The sequence below is a fragment of the Caretta caretta genome, chromosome 5 (assembly GCF_965140235.1).
Source record: "Caretta caretta isolate rCarCar2 chromosome 5, rCarCar1.hap1, whole genome shotgun sequence".
In the NCBI taxonomy this organism is placed as follows: Eukaryota; Metazoa; Chordata; order Testudines; family Cheloniidae; genus Caretta; species Caretta caretta.
Genome location: NC_134210.1, coordinates 128,251,939 through 128,268,066, shown reverse-complemented (window position 1 = coordinate 128,268,066; position 16,128 = coordinate 128,251,939). Strand labels below are relative to the sequence as shown.

Sequence of the window (16,128 nt, the reverse complement as noted above, 5' to 3'; positions counted from 1 at the left end):
AATGGCTACTCTCTCTGTCTCTGCAGACGTAGTTAAGTTAATACGGCAAATACTACCTGACTTTTCTATTTTTTTTTTTTGTGATTTTTTGCATTGTACTGTATTCTGAATGGCATCAATCTGAGCCCCTTGGTGGAGGGTTTTTTATAAACTCATTATTATTATTATTTATTTATTATGGCAGGGAAGGACAAGAGAGAATATTGTCATCTTTTAAGTAATGGAGATGCTCAGATATTATGGTAATGAGACCCATATGTGATAGAGAGATCCCTGTCCATAGACAAAAAGATAGATGGGTGTGTATGGAGAGAGATGTATATGGGGATGGATTAATGCACAACTAGATTAGATAGAGAGGTATATGTGGGGATGGATAGATAGAGCTGATGAATAAGGTGTATATGGGGATGGACGGATAGATAACTTGGCCATCAACGAGAACATCCTGACTGTAGGTCAGCGACACTAGTTAGATTCCCAAATCAATAGGCACTTGAGTCTCCTTCCAGCTGAAACTGTTTGTGAGCTACCCAAGCGGGTCTTATCCATTTGATGTCCCTTACAATATGTGCTAACTTCTTATGCTAAACAATCTGCCCCACCCTTCATTTTGCTGTGACGCTGGGAGTTCCTTTCCCAGACCTCAAGAAGGGTTCTGTGTGAGCTCAGAAGCTTGTCTCTCTCACCAGCAGAAGCAGGTCCAATAAAAGTTATCACCTCACCTACATGGTTTCTATAGTGACCAAAGGCAGCCTCTCCTCCTTTCCTGGGTATCGAAAGATCTTTCCTTGATGGAGCCCCTGTTGTGTGGTGTGCTCCTTCCTCCACTCCCTTTACCAGCTGTCCTGGTTTGGCAGCCTGTCAGATTGGCCCATCTGTCAGCTAAAAAGAGAAACCATTCAGACAAATGCCTTTTGGTTAGTGGCAGCTTCAACACTGCAGTGATCAATGGCAAACTGTCAGCCAGCAGGCCTGATGCAGTGGTGGTATAACCGTGTGCGTCCCAGCATATGAGAGACAAGGTAGGTGAGGTAATATATTTTATTGACCAACTTCTGCTAGTGAAAAAGACAAGCTTTTGAGCCACTCAGAGCTCTTCAGATCAGCAGGTCTGACAGGAATGAGCTGTTTGCCTTGCTGATCGCTCAAGTACGAAGAGGCTGTGAAGTGACTCTGGGTAATTTCAAAGTGAGTAGCTAATACCTTCAACTAGACACGTATGTTATTGTGGCAAAGACGACACGTTGCACAATATAATGAGATAATTTCAATCTTTAACCTAGGAAACCTGGAAAATTTTCCATTTAGCCTCTTCTTTAGTTCCCCTCCAGAAAACTGATTTTCCATTTAGTTGAAAATCATTCATGGAAAAAAATTCATTTTGTCAATAAACTTTTCACTTTTAATTTAAAACACAAAACAGAACAATTTTTGCTATTCTGCAACCATAACCCAACACTTTAAACTGAAAATTGTTGGGTTTTGGTTGTCAGAAACCAAAAAAGTTCAGTTTTTGACAAAAACCTGAAACATTTTGAAGAAAAATATTGACAAAAATGAAAAAAGATTTTGTTTTCATTTCAGTTTTCCAACCAGTTCTACTTCAACCACATACAATTAACATCTGCCTTGTCCTTTGGGGATGGTCTTGGATCCAAAAATCTGGGTAGAGGCAGAAGGAGGCTTGATTCAGATACCTGGATCCCAATCCAGGCATTCCCAAATTTCAGGATATTTGGCTCTGAAGGGTTGGTTCAGACCTATATCCAGTTAACAGGTGTACATTGGCTGGATTCTCACACAACCAGTCCTCCTCACATTGAGGTCCTGCTGATTGCAATGGGGGCAGTTTCAGGGCCTTACCCTGGGTAACTATTTGGGATGGACTCTTCTCTTTTCATTGCACCCAGGTGACTTATTTGCTTCCTGGTTTGGGCCCTGAATCAGCAAAATGCTTTCACACATGAACATCAATGGCACTGAAGCACACACTTACAGTTAAGCATGTGCTTGTGTGCATTGCTCAGAAAGCTGCACGTTCCTATTTTGAACATCTGGATAGACCACTGCAAGTGGTGTCTCATGTGAGTGATTCACATGGGATGGAGCTTTTTTTGTGAGCAGGGCTTTGGAGAGTATTTGGTTCCCAGTGTGACCTCTGACTCACAGGAACGGCCATACTGGATGAGACCAATGGTCCTTCTAGCCCAGGATCTAGTCTTAGACTGTGGCCAATGCAGAGCTTCAGGGGAGCGTACAGAGTTGGGCAGTTGGAGTAAACCACCCTGTCTTACCCTCCCAGCTTCTGGCAGTCAGAGGTTTAGGGTTGCCACCAAACATGGGGTTGTGTCCCCGACCATCTTGGCTAATAGCCATTGATGGAGCTATCCTCCATGAACTTATCTAATTCTGTTTTGAACCCAGTTATACTTTTGGCCTTCACCACATCCCATGGCAACAAGTTCCACAGGTTAATTGTGCATGGTATGAAGAAGTATTTCCCCTTGTTTGAATTAAACCCGCTGCCTGTTAATTTCATTGGGTGACCCCTGGTTTTTGTATTGTGGGAAAAGGGTAAATAACACTTCTTTATTCACTTTCTCCACACAGTTCATGATATTATAGACCTTGGTCATGTCCCCCTGCCCTTACTTGTCTCTCTTCTAAGCTGAACCATCCCAGACATTTTAATCTCTCCTCAGATGGAAGCCATTCCATAAGGCCTAATAATTTTTGTTGCCCTTCTCTGTACCTTTTCTAATTCTAATATATTTTTTGAGACGGGGTGACCAGAACTGTAAGCAGTATTCAAGGTGTGGGTGTACTATGGATTTATGTAGTGACATTGTGATATTTTTCTGTTTTATTATCTATCCCTTTCCTAATGGTTCCTAACATGCTGTTAGCCATTTTGACTGCTGCTGCACATTGAGCAAAAGTTCTCAGAGAACTATCTTCGGTGACTCCAAGATCTTTCTTGTGTGGCAACAGCTAATTTAGACCCCATCATTTTGTATGTATAGTTGAGATTACTTTTTCCAATGTGCAATATTTTGTAATTTATCAATGTTAAATTTCATCTGCCACTTTGTTACCCAGTCACCCAATTTTGTGAGATCCCCCTGTAACTCTTCACAGTTGGCTTTGGACTTAACTATCTTGAATAATTTTGTATCAGCTGCAAACTTTGCCATTTCACTGTTCACTCCCTTTTCCAGGTATTTTATTAATATGTTGAACAGCACTGGTTCCAGTACTGATCTTTTGGGGACCCCACTGTTTACCTCTCTCCATTGTGAAAACTGATCATTTATTCCTACCCTTTGTTTCCTGTTTCTTAACCAGTTACTGATCAATGAAGGGACCTTCCATCTTTTCCCATGACTTTTAGTTTCCTTAAGAGCCTTTGGTGAGGGACCTTGTCAAAGGCTCTCTGAAAATCCAAATAAACTATATTGATTTTTTTCACTCTTATCTACATGGTTGTTGACATATTGACACCCTCAAAGAATTCTAGTAGTTTGGTGAGGCATGATTTCCCTTTACAAAAGTCATGTTAACTCTTCCCCAACAAATTAGATTTGTCTATGTGTCTGATAATTCTGTTCCTCACTATAGTTTCCACCAGTTTGCCTGGTACTGAAGTTAGGCTCACTGGCCTCAAACTGTCAGGATCACCTGTGGAGTATTGTTTTAAAAATCTGTATTACCATTAGCTACCTTCTGGTCATCTAGTACAGAGGCTTGTTTCAGCAATAGGTTATTAGTAGTTCTTCAATTTCACATTTAAGTTCCTTCAGAACTCATTGGGGAATACCTTCTGGTCCTGGCAACTTATTACTGTTTAAATTATCAATTTTTTCTAAAACCTCTACTGCTGAGTATCCATATGGGACAATACTTCAGATTTGTCAGCAGAAAAAGTAAAAAGCTCTGTGGGTATCTCTCCGACAGCCTCTGCAGTGAAGACCGATGGAAAGGATTCGCACAGCTTCTCTTCAATTGCCTTGTCTTCTTGAGTGCTCCATTAGCACCTTGGTTGTTTGGTGGCCCCACGGCCTGTTTCACAGGCTTCTTGCTTCTGATGTACTTAAAAAAATGCCTCAGTGTTAGTTTTTGCATCTTTAGCAAGTTGCTTCTCAAATTCTTTCTTGGCCTGTCTTTATTGTACTTAACCTGCAAGAGTTTATGGACCCTTCTATTCACCTCACTAGAATGTCACTTCGAAATTTGAAAGGATGCCTTTTTGCCTCTAACAGCCTCCATTATTCCGCTCTTTAGCCTTGATGGCGTTCTTTTGGTCCTCTTAGGGTATGTCTACACTGCAGTTAAAAAACGCAGCTGGCCCATACCAGCTGACTCTGGCTCACAGAGCTTAGGCTAAGGGACCATTTAATTGTGCTGGAGATGTTCCGGCTCAGGGTGGAGCCCAGGTAAGAAGAGAGCCTAGGGTTGGGTAAGTACTGCCGTTGTCACACAAACTCCCGTCCTCAGATGAAGGATTGCTACTAGGAGTTGGTTCTGTAACAGCCATAAATTTCCTCCCATCTAGGTATGGGTGGAATTTCTTCACATCCCCTACCAACTTAAAGCCTCCTTGTCCATTTGTGCATAGTTGCATTCTCTCGCTGTGAGCGATCTGGAGGCAAATGCTATGGGTCTCTCATTGCCACCTGGCACAGTGCACGCTATAACAGACCTGTTCCTCGTGAGGAAGCGTGACATGCTTTAACCATCTCCTGAGATTTATGTAGGCCTTGTGCATCAGTAACACACCCACAATAAGCTGTCGAGTCCTTGGAAAAAATTGTGTTTTATGCAATTGGCTCATAACCCATATTCTTCTAGACATTTTAATACCCTTTCTGTGGTTTTCAAATGTTCTTCATCACTTCCATGAGTCACAATAATGTCATCCAAATACCACTCTTCTCAGGATAACTTTTAAACTTGGTCCACTGCCCATTGCCATATAGCAGGAGCTGAAGTAACACCAAACACTAGCTTATTGTACTGGTACAAACCTTTTGTGTCTTGATTGTAAAGTATGGTTCAGATTCTTCCTCCGCTTCCACTTGTAGGTAGGTCAATGACAAATCAATTTTCCTGAATCATTGTCCCCCTGCCAGTGTAGCAAAAATGTCTTCAATTCAATGCAGGGGCTAAATTTCAACTTTCAGTGCAGGGTTTATGTTGACCTTTAAAATTTCCACACACGCTCTCTGCACTGCACTTTTTTACAATTGGAAGGATAGGCGTTCCCCACTCACTCCAGGCCACTTTGTAAAGTATGGCCTCTCTTTCCAGACATTTCAATTCAGCATCGACCTTCGAGTGAATACTGTAAGGGACAGGTCAAGCTCTGTGAAACTGGGGCTGCACTTTCTCAGCTAAGATTAGTTTAGCCTTCATGTGTTTCAGAATTCTAGTGCCTGACTTAATATCCCTTCCCACTGCGGTTGAACTGTTTTAGTGGAGTTTGCTGACAGTGACTGCAGCATCTTTAGAGAATTTCTATCCAGAGGAACTTCATGTATTCATTCATGGCCCTACAGGGCCGGTTTCCCTTCTCAATGACATATAAGTCTAATAATCATTGCTTATTGTTATACTCCATATTCTCTTGCATCACTCCAACTGGCACTATCTTTTCTCCCATACACGTTTTTAGCAACATCGTTGTTTCCCTCAATGTGGTATTTTTAAGTTTTCTCATATTTCAAACGTGAGATAACAGAGCCTGTCCCCAATTCCATTTTGAATGTTTTTCCTGCCATCCAGGGTGTCAACCAGATTTTTTTTTCCACACTAATATATATCCAGGCTGGCTACTCCACTCTCACACTCTGTGTCACTACTGCCTCTGTCAACAGAGTGTATATTGATATTCCTTTTTCTATACCCTGATTTGGTCTCTTTCTTATTTTTCTTGGTGCAACAAACCACTTGAATATGCCCTTCTTTTTAATTACAGTGTCTGCAATATGCATCTTCACATCAGCAGTCAGAAGGAGTGTGAAACCCTTTTCCACACCGACAGCGTCTGTCTGGTGAGTAGACCGACTCTTACCTTGGGTTACAGATAATTCATGCATTCCTACTTCTGTTTTAGCGTTAGTATGCAATTCTATTGCATCCCTTGTCGCACTTTCCATCGCGACTCCAATTTCTACTACGTGTTTAAAGGTGAGATTTTCCTTAGTTGAGCTGCCTCTGTAGGCTTTCGTTAAGCAGGCCATACACAAATCTGTCTCTTAAGCCCATCCTTAAAAGCGCAGTATTTGGACAATCTCTTTATCTCTGTCACAAAAGAGGAAATAGATTCTCCTTCAAATTGATGCAATTGAACCTTTCTGCCATAATCAGTGGCTTGGGTCCCAAGAGCTCTTGGACAATTTGCACTCGCTCTAAAGGTTTTGCTTACTGGCATCTCCGAGGTGATCAGACTGTATGTACTAAACTGTATATTTTTCCTCCCATCACACTCAATATTGCTGCTCCATGATTTTCTGAGGGAATCTCATTTACTTCGAAATACTGCTCCAGCCTCTCGATACATGTGGGCCAGTCCTCCATGGCACTGTCGAAGACTTTCATTTTTCCAGCAGAGCCTGCCATTTCACCCGCTGCTATCAGTTCAGTAGTTCAGAGCACCCACAGTTATAGCAGACTCCTATCTCTCCCTCGGGGCTGCAAGCATTGTCATCGATTCTTTCACTACTCTGATTCATGGAAGGCTCTTGAAATCCTTGTTGCCAGTCGTTGCATGCAGTAAAGTTAGCACAAATCCCCGATTAGAAGCACAGACAGCGTTGGAGTCATGATGGCTCGCTCACTCTTGTACTGCAGAAGAAGAAACACGGTAACCACTATGTAACCAATTCAATATATTCAACTGCTTAAAGAACTGTACCTGCGAATTCACACCAACAGATTCAGCACTGTGCTCAACCCTTCAAATATATCACACTCTGCCCTGAGCCCTGTTTCACCAGCTGGTCACGGCAATCTGTCAATGCAGCCATCTGTGACATGCTGTTGAGAGTGTAACCGCTGTGATGCATCATCATATCTACCCCCCAGCTTAGCACACTGAAGGGATGCATTTCCTACAGCGCACTGGGGGCAGGAAGGAAGAGAACTTTTCAAGGCAGAATGAGGCTTTTAGAACAACAGGGTGGAGACGTGTGGAAGAGGTGCTACTTTCATTTGGCATCCATACAGACTGCTCTCTGAACATGAAATCTGATTCAGGTGTTACCTATGTCCTTGCAAAGAAAGGAGTAGAAATTGGTGCACTGCATTCTTTTAGGACCTGACCCAAAATTTCCCATTAACTGCAATGGGATTTGGATGAGGCCTTTGAAGTTTTGTTCCCAGAAAAATTATTATTCCAGCAGTTCCCAGAGGCTCCAGCTGAGATTGGGGCCCCGCTGTACTAGGCACTATACAGATGTGTAGTGAGAGACTGGCCTTGTCCCAAAGTGCTTATGTAACCCACACACCTTCTGGGTGTGGTGCTCTGTCCCATCTAGTGACACCAAGACCACTTAGGAGAGAGATTAATGAGTTTGCTCTACAGCCTTAGCTAACAACCAGTTGGCTTTTAGCTCATGTGGTAGAGGCTCATGCACTAAGCTCAAGAGGCCTCAGGTTCAATCCTGCCTGCCGATGACTGGGTCTGTCAGCATTACAAGTGTGGGATCGTCTAGGATTTCAGCTGGGAAGTCTCTGAAGTTTGGAATGGGCTTCCTCAGCTAGGGAAAGTATGTAACCCACACACCTTCTGGGAGTGGTGTTCTGTCCCCTCTAGTGGCACCAAGACCACTTAGAGAGAGAGATAGTTAAATTAAACTGCTCTACAGTCTTAGCTAAGAGCAGTTGGCTTTTATCTCATGCAGTAGAGGTTCATGCACTAAGCTCCAGAGGTCCCAGGTTCAATCCCGCCCACCGACAACCGGGTTCTGTTGGCATTACGCTTACAGCCTACATAGATAAGCTAAAAGGTAGGAGCGGAAACGGTGGGACAGAGGGGAGGTGACTGGCCCACAGTTACAAGAAGAGCTAGGATTGGAACCCAGGTATCCTGGGAACCCTACCAACTCGCACATATGTGACTAAGAGAACCAGGCAGAGGAAAAGACGGGCCAGTGAAGGAGAAATAGAGCTCAGGAACAGGTTTGCGGAGTTGAAAAATGAAGAGGGGGTGCAGCAGGTGGTCACTGAAGGTGAGAGGGCAAGGAAGAAGAGAAGAGCAGCTAGTCCTATAGGAAGAGGGGAAAAGTCAATGGAGATAACAATACCAAATATGAGCTCCAGGAGGATGAGGGATGGGTTCCAGAGGATTGCAAGGGACAATAGGAATCAAGAGGACTTTCAGCCATAGAGAACAGAGGATAGACCAGAGAATTGCACCATCATCAGGAAAAGACAGGTCTACATGATTGGGGACTCCTTATTGAGAAGAATAGACAGGCCTATAGCCAGAGCTGATTCAGAGAACAGAAGGGTGTGCTGTCTGCCGGGTGCTAAGATACGGGATGTGGACCTGAGGCTGAAGAGGATCCTAATGGGAGCGGGAAAGAATCCACTGATTGTCCTTCATGTGGGAACAATTGATATGGCTAGATTCTTGCTGGAACATATCAAGGGAGACTATGCCAGGCTGGGGAAGACGCTTAAGGAAATTGAGGCTCAGGCAATCTTCAGTGGGATTCTGTCTGTTCCTAGAGAAGGGCAACACAGGTGTGACAAGATTATGATGCTCAAAAGATGGCTCAGGCAGTGGTGCTATAAGGAGGGCTTTGGGATGTATGGCCACTGGGAAGCATTCATGGACAGAGGACTGTTCTCTCGGGATGGACTTCACCTGAGTAGGGAGGGAAATAGACTTCTAGGATGGAGGCTGGCACAACTGATTAAGAGAGCTTTAAACTAGGAATTTGGGGAAGATGGTAGATGTCCAGGTAATCTCCATGCCGGATTTTAACATTGAGAAAGAAGAAAACGAAGTAAGAAAGGATACAGCTGTGGGTAGGAGAATGGACATAAGGAGGAAGGGCAGTGTAGATACCAGTCTAATAGGTGATACAGGCAGTAGAATGTCTGTGCCTAATCGGGTAAAGAATGTGAGCGAAGCCAAACAGCAAAAATTAAGATGTTTGTACACTACTGCGAGGACCCTAGGTAACAAAATGGAGGAACTAGAGCTACTGGTGCAGGAAGTGAAACCAGATATTATAGGGATAACAGAAACATGGTGGAATAGTAGTCATGACTGGAGTACAGGTATTGAAGGGCATGTGCTGTTTAGAAAAGACAGAAATAAAGGCAAAGGTGGTGGAGTAGCATTGTATATCAATGATGAGATAGAATGTAAAGAAATAAGAAGAGACGGAATGGATAAGACAGAGTCCGTCTGGGCAAAAATCACATTGGGGAAGAAAACTACTAGAGCCTCCCCTGCGATAGTACTTGGGGTGTGCTATAGACCGCCGGGATCTAATGTGGATATGGATAGAGAGCTCTTTAATGTTTTTAATGAAGTAAATACTAATGGGAATTGTGTGATCATGGGAGACTTTAACTTCCCAGATATAGGCTGGAGGACAAGTGCTACTAATAATAATAGGGCTCAGATTTTCCTAGATGCGATAGCTGATGGATTCCATCACCAAGTAGTTGCTGAACCAACAAGAGGGGATGCCATTTTAGATTTGGTTTTGGTGAGTAGTCAGGACCTCATAAAAGAAATGATTGTAGGGGACAACTTTGGTTTGAGCGATCATCAGCTAATTCAGTACAAACTAAATGGAAGGACAAACAAAAATAGATCTTTGACTAGGGTTTTTGATTTCAAAAGGGCTAACTTAAAAAAATTAAGGAAATTAATTAGGGAAGTGAATTGGACTGAAGAACTTGTGGATCTAAAGGCAGAGGAGGCCTGGAATTACTTCAAGTCAAGGTTCCAGAAACTATCAGAAGCCTGCATCCAAAGAAAGGGGAAAAAATTCATAGGCAGGAGTTACAGACCAAGTTGGATGAGTAAGCATCTCAGAGAGGTGATTTAGGAAAGAGCAGAAAGCCTACAAGGAGTGGAATATGGGAGGGATCAGCAAGGAAAGCTACCTTATTGAGGTCAGAACATGTAGGAATCAAGTGAGACAGGCCAAAAGCCATGTAGAGTTGGATCTTGCAAATGGAATTAAAACCAATAGTAAAAGGTTCTATAGCCATATAAATAAGAAGAAAACAAAGAAAGAAGTGGGACCACTAAACACTGAGGGTGGAGTGGAGGTTAAGGATAATCTAGGAATGACCCAATATGTAAACAAATACTTTGACTCAGTCTTTAATGAGGATCTTAAGGATAATGGTAGGATGACAAATGGGAATGAGGATATGGAGGTAGATATTACCACATCCAAGGTAGAAGCCAAACTCGAACACCTTAATGGGACTAAATTGGGGGGCCCAGATAATCTTCATACAAGAATATTAAAGGAACTGGCACATGAAATTGCAAGCTCATTAGCAATAATTTTTAATGAATCTGTAATCTCAGGGATTGTACCGTATGACTAGAGAATTGCTAACATATTTCCTATTTTTAAGAAAGGGAAAAGAACATGATCTGGGTAACTACAGGCCTGTTAATTTGACATCTGTAGTATGCAAGGTCTTGGAAAAAAATTTGAAGGAGAAAGTAGTTACGGACATGGAGGTAAATGGTAATTGGGACAAAATACAACATGGTTTTACAAAAGGTAGAACATGCCAAACCAACCTGATCTCCTTCTTTGAAAAGGTAACAGATTTTTTTAGACAAAGGAAACACAGTGGATCTAATTTACCTCGATTTCAGTAAGGCATTTGATACCATTCCACATGGGGAATTATTAGCTAAATTGGATAAGATGGGGATCAATATGAAAATTTAAAAGTGGATAAGGAATTGGTTAAAGGGGAGACTACAACGGGTCATACTGAAATGTGAACTGTCAGGCTGAAAGGAGGTTACTAGTGGAGTTCCTCAGGGATTGGTTTTGGGACCAATCTTATTTAATCTTTTTATTGCTGACCTTGGCACAAAAAGTGGGAATGTGCTAATAAAGTTTGTGGATGACACAAAGCTGGGAGGTATTGCCAATACAGAGAGGGACCAGGATATCATACAGGAAGATGTGGATGACCTTGTAAACTGGAGTAATAGTAATAGAATGAAATTTAATAGTGAAAAGTGCAAGGTCATGCATTTAGGGTTTAATAACAAGAGTTTTTGTCATAAGCTGGGGACGTATCACTTGGAAGTAACGGAGGAGGAGAAGGACCTCGGAGTATTGGTTGATCACAGGATGACTATGAGCCACCAATGTGATATGGCCGTGACAAAAGCTAAAGCGGTCTTGGGAGGCATCAGGCAAGGTATTGCCAGTAGAGATAAGGAGGTATTAGTACCATTATACAAGGCACTGGTGAGAACTCATCTGGAATACTGTGTGCAGTTCTGTTCTCCCATATTTAAGAAAGATGAATTCAAACTGGAACAGGTACGGAAAAAGGCTACTAGGATGATCCGAGGAATGGAAAACCTGTCTTATGAAAGGAGACTCAAAGAGCTTGGCTTGTTTAGCCTAACCAAAAGAAGGCTGAGGGGAGATATGATTGCTCTCTATAAATATATCAGAGGGATACATACCAGGGAGGGAGAGGAATTACTTAAGATCAGTACCAATGTGGACACAAGAACAAATGGATATAAACTGGCCATCAGGAAGGTTAGACTTGAAATTAGATGAAGGTTTCTAACCATCAGAGGACTGAAGTTCTGGAACAGCCTTCCAAGGGGAGCAGTGGGGGCAAAAGACATATCTGGCTTCAAGACTAAGCTTGATAAGTTTATGGAGGGGATGGTATGATGGGATAGCCTAATTTTGGCAATTAATTGATCTTTGACTATTAGCGGTAAATATGCCCAATGGCCTGTGATGGGAAGTTAGATGGGGTGGGATCTGAGTTACTACAGAAAATTCTTTCCTGGGTATCTGGCTGGTGAATCTTGCCCATATGCTCAGGGTTTAGCTGATCGCCATATTTGGGGTCGGGAAGGAATTTTCCTCTAGGGCAGATTGGAAGAGGCCTTGGAGGTTTTTCGCCTTCCTCTGTAGCATGGGGCATGGGTCACTTGCTGGAGGATTCTCTGCTCCTTGAAGTCTTTAAACCACGATTTGAGGACTTCAGTAGCTCAGACATAGGTCAGGAGTTTGTCGCAGGAGTGGGTGGGTGAGATTCTGTGGCCTGCGTTGTGCAGCAGGTCAGACTAGACGATCATAATGGTCCCTTCTGACCTTAAAATCTAGGATTCTATGATATTGCTGCCTCCTAGCTTTGGACACTGGTAATTTCTATGTCGGGGGTGGGGGGGGAGTCTTGTCTTTTTTTAGCTATCTGCATTAAAATCTGCCTCGGTTTCTGCTAAGCCCGAGATCACTGTTGCATGGGTTGTGCTAGAAACACAGACTATAAAAAGAAACCCTCGTTAGTTGTTCCCACTGAGGCTGTGACGTCAGTTCCTTGTAATTCACCGGGAGTAAAGCACTGCAGTTGTACATGCAGCAGCTGTTACAGATGGAGCATTGTCAGGGAAATGCAGGAAGCCGCAGTGTAAGTTTACAAACAATGGGCCAGATCCTGAGCTGGTGTGAATTAGCATATTCACTTGAATGGCACTGAATTGACTTGAATGGCACTGTACCCATTAATAGCCATGGAGGATCTGTCCTGACATCATTGATCCTGAGAAAACCAAGGGCCTGACTTTGTCACTGTTACTCTGTGCATAGTCCCTACTCACAGGCAGAACTGGGCCCTACATTAGGAATGGCTGTTTGGGTTGTAAAAGCGTGTCTGACTCTCGGGATTGACTTTTTCTGATGCTGTCGCTGCATTAAAAATACCCAATGCACTTTAATGCTTTTCTTACTTCATCGAGAAAATATAGATCTGAATCCCCCTGGGCAATATAAAAAGGAATCTGTGTGCATAACAGTGTAAATATAATGCTGCCACAAAGGTGACTTTTAGCCGATTCCCCAGCTATCAGCCACGCTCTTCACACCCTAGGGCTTCCGGAAGAGGCTGCATGATTTAATTGTCTATTTATAGATGGTTTGTTAAATCAATGAGCCTACACTTTTTTTGACTGTGCTTAAGCTCAGAGTGAACCAGCTACCTCTCTCTCTTGTTCTCTCTTACGCTCTCCACACATAGAGCTGCCTCTACCTTTGCATTTGTACAGCACCTAGCATAACACTGTAATATAATTGTTCTTAAGACAAAGGAAGGATTGATGGGAGTTAAGTGCCGAAATGTCTTTGGGGATCTGGATCTTAGTCTCCCTGGGCTAAATTTTCAAAGGTGTTTAGGAGCCTAGCTAAGCTTTATTACTGCCCGTCACCATACTATCTGAGCGCCTTTTGTGTGAAATCAGTAGCAAAGTCCATAGCAGACTTTGTGGAGTCTGCAAACTTCTAGTGGCTCAGGGCCGGCCACAGCCTCCCCGCAGTCGTATTCAGCCTGACGTTCCCATGGGACAGGCACATCCCGCTGTCTCCAGCACTGTCCCCTTCTGCCTCTGTTCCGCTGAAGCCAGTGGAATGGGGTGGAGAGAGGAGTTAAATTCATTGAGTTCTTGGTGCTCTAGTTCCCGAGAGGCCCAGGAGAGGCTCTGGGAGGAACTTGGTCTAATGAGGCACTTCCAGGTAGAAGGGCTTTCTGCTTAGCACAGAGGGTGAAATCCTGCCCCCAGGGGAGTTTTGTTTTTGTTTCAGCAGGGCCAGGATTTCACCGATGCAGCCTGTTCTGTTTGTGCTCATCCAGCAGAGTGAGCTGTGCTACCCTGCCCAGCACCCCTCAGCTGGTGCAGTGGGTGGCTTGCTGAAATCACCAGCTTGGAACATATGTGCATTTCTCCTCTGTTGCTGTTTTACTGTGTCAACAGTTCTGTGGAGCAGGTTTAGTGTGAGCATCCTGACAGGTGCTGCCCTCCTCAGATTAACGCCACAAATGCCAAATATGTCCAATTACCCCGAGCCAGCTTCATCCTTATGCTCTTTCCGGCTGGGGTTTTGTGTGCATTCCATGTGGGTATAGCAAGATGTGGCTTCCAGAGCCAGCGCTATACAGATATTATTATTTATTTCTATTACTGTAGTGTCTAGGAGCCCTAGTCATAAACCAGGGCCCTGTCATGCTCAGCCCTGTACAACACAGCACCCAAAGATGGCCCCAAGATGAAATCCATACACAATTCCCTTAACAGCTTTAATGCCATGTTACTAGGAATGCTGATTAAGGCTGTAAGAAAATCACAGGCCTCAATTTTGTTGCAGAAACCACAACTTTTAATGCTTGCCACAACTTCCAGCACTCACTACAAATTTTTACAGTCGCCACGAATTTGAGTGGTGTTGCAACCCCATGCAACAGGTCACAGCGCCACTCACAGGGTCGCAACACCACTCAAAGTTGGCCTGGCCACCCCTCCACCATGATCTGGTAGTGGGATGGGGAGGGGGTCAGGGATCTGTGCAAGCTGGAGTTAGTCTCTCCAGGTGCCTTGTCCTGTTCGCTGCCCTGCTCTGCAGTGAACCCCCTGCCTGCACTCAGCCCTGCTGGTGCTGGCCTCACCCAGGTGCAGTTATTTCTCTGCCAGCTGGCACAGGCTAGACCCACCAAGCAGCAGCTGCTCCTGCATGACTGAGGGTTTTGCCTTCTGCAGCTGCCCAGCCATGCTGGGGGCTGGGCTAAGGGAGGCCCAAGAGAGTGGGGCCAGGCAGGGGTTGGGGCTTGCTCCTCCCACAGGGTGCAGAGCTGGGACAGGAGCCCCAGTGGTGCCAGCCCCACACAGAGCCACGGAGAGTCTCTGAGCTGGGGCCGACTCTCGGGTGCAAGGCCCTGACCTTGTCCTGAGGATTGGGGGTGAGGGTATTCCAGCCCCTGATGGAGGGCAAAGGACCCTGCTGCCAACTCAACATCTGTTCAGCTACAAAACAAGAGTTTAGGTCTTGCAGCCCCCAGCCGGCCTCACAAACCCTGTGGCCTGAAGGGCCCCTACACCTCTGTTCTGAAGCCCACCCAACCCTGTACCCCCCCATGCCTCGGCCTTGAGGGCCCCTCTACACACACCTGCCCACCGTGATGAAGGGGTGGCCATTTTTGTTTGTTTGTTTTTTAATGGTACTTGAACTGACCACACCGAAACCACCACTTTAACTGCGACCACAACTTTTGAACCAAACAGGCACAACTTTCTTACAGCCTTAATCATGGTTCCTTCTGCCTAACAATCGCCTCATGGACCCCATTCCGCAGCGAGCTGTGGTGGCAGAGAAACGAAAAGCCACAGAGTGCCCTTTCAGGCCTCGAGCCCCATCTTATTTCAGCAGCAGGTTACCAATTGACTCGCTCGGTTCATAAATTATATGTTATTTACCATCTCTTTGACAGTTTTACCATATATGGAGCCCACAGTGAGTCCATTCAAACTACATCACAAAACACATTTTATAATCTGTGGGTTTTTATGACAGCCAAATTATACTCCCTGGCTTTTAAGGGAATATATTAAGGTAGCTTTCACTCTGGGTGACGTGACATGTGATTTCTCATTTTTTTAAAAAAAATAGACCAAGTTTGTAATGTCAGCCTGCTGCACACGTTTCATTTCGCATGATTTAATGCTTTATGCCGAGATGGTTTTGAACAGAAGACGAATCCTCATGCAGGTGTATATTGAAAGCTCAGTTTTGACTAATGCAGCTACACTCACTCCACAGCCGTTTGGTTCATAGAATCATAGAATCATAGAATATAAGGGTTGGAAGGGACCCCAGAAGGTCATCTAGTCCAACCCCCTGCTCGAAGCAGGACCAATTCCCAGTTAAATCATCCCAGCCAGGGCTTTGTCAAGCCTGACCTTAAAAACCTCTAAGGAAGGAGATTCTACCACCTCCCTAGGTAACGCATTCCAGTGTTTCACCACCCTCTTAGTGAAAAAGTTTTTCCTAATATCCAATCTAAACCTCCCCCACTGCAGCTTGAGACCATTACTCCTCGTTCTGTCAT

General features: G+C 44.1%; 1 long non-coding RNA gene across 1 annotated transcript in view; it reads left to right on the top strand.

Moving 5' to 3' along the window:
* Window positions 1–923: 923 nt before the first annotated feature.
* Window positions 924–16,128, top strand: part of LOC142072064 (uncharacterized) — a 40,728-nt gene continuing 25,523 nt past the window's right edge. Inside the window, exons 1-2 of the long non-coding RNA XR_012668330.1 lie at window positions 924–1,025; window positions 5,978–6,053. This is a non-coding gene — a long non-coding RNA (uncharacterized LOC142072064). The remainder of the gene's footprint in view (window positions 1,026–5,977; window positions 6,054–16,128) is intronic.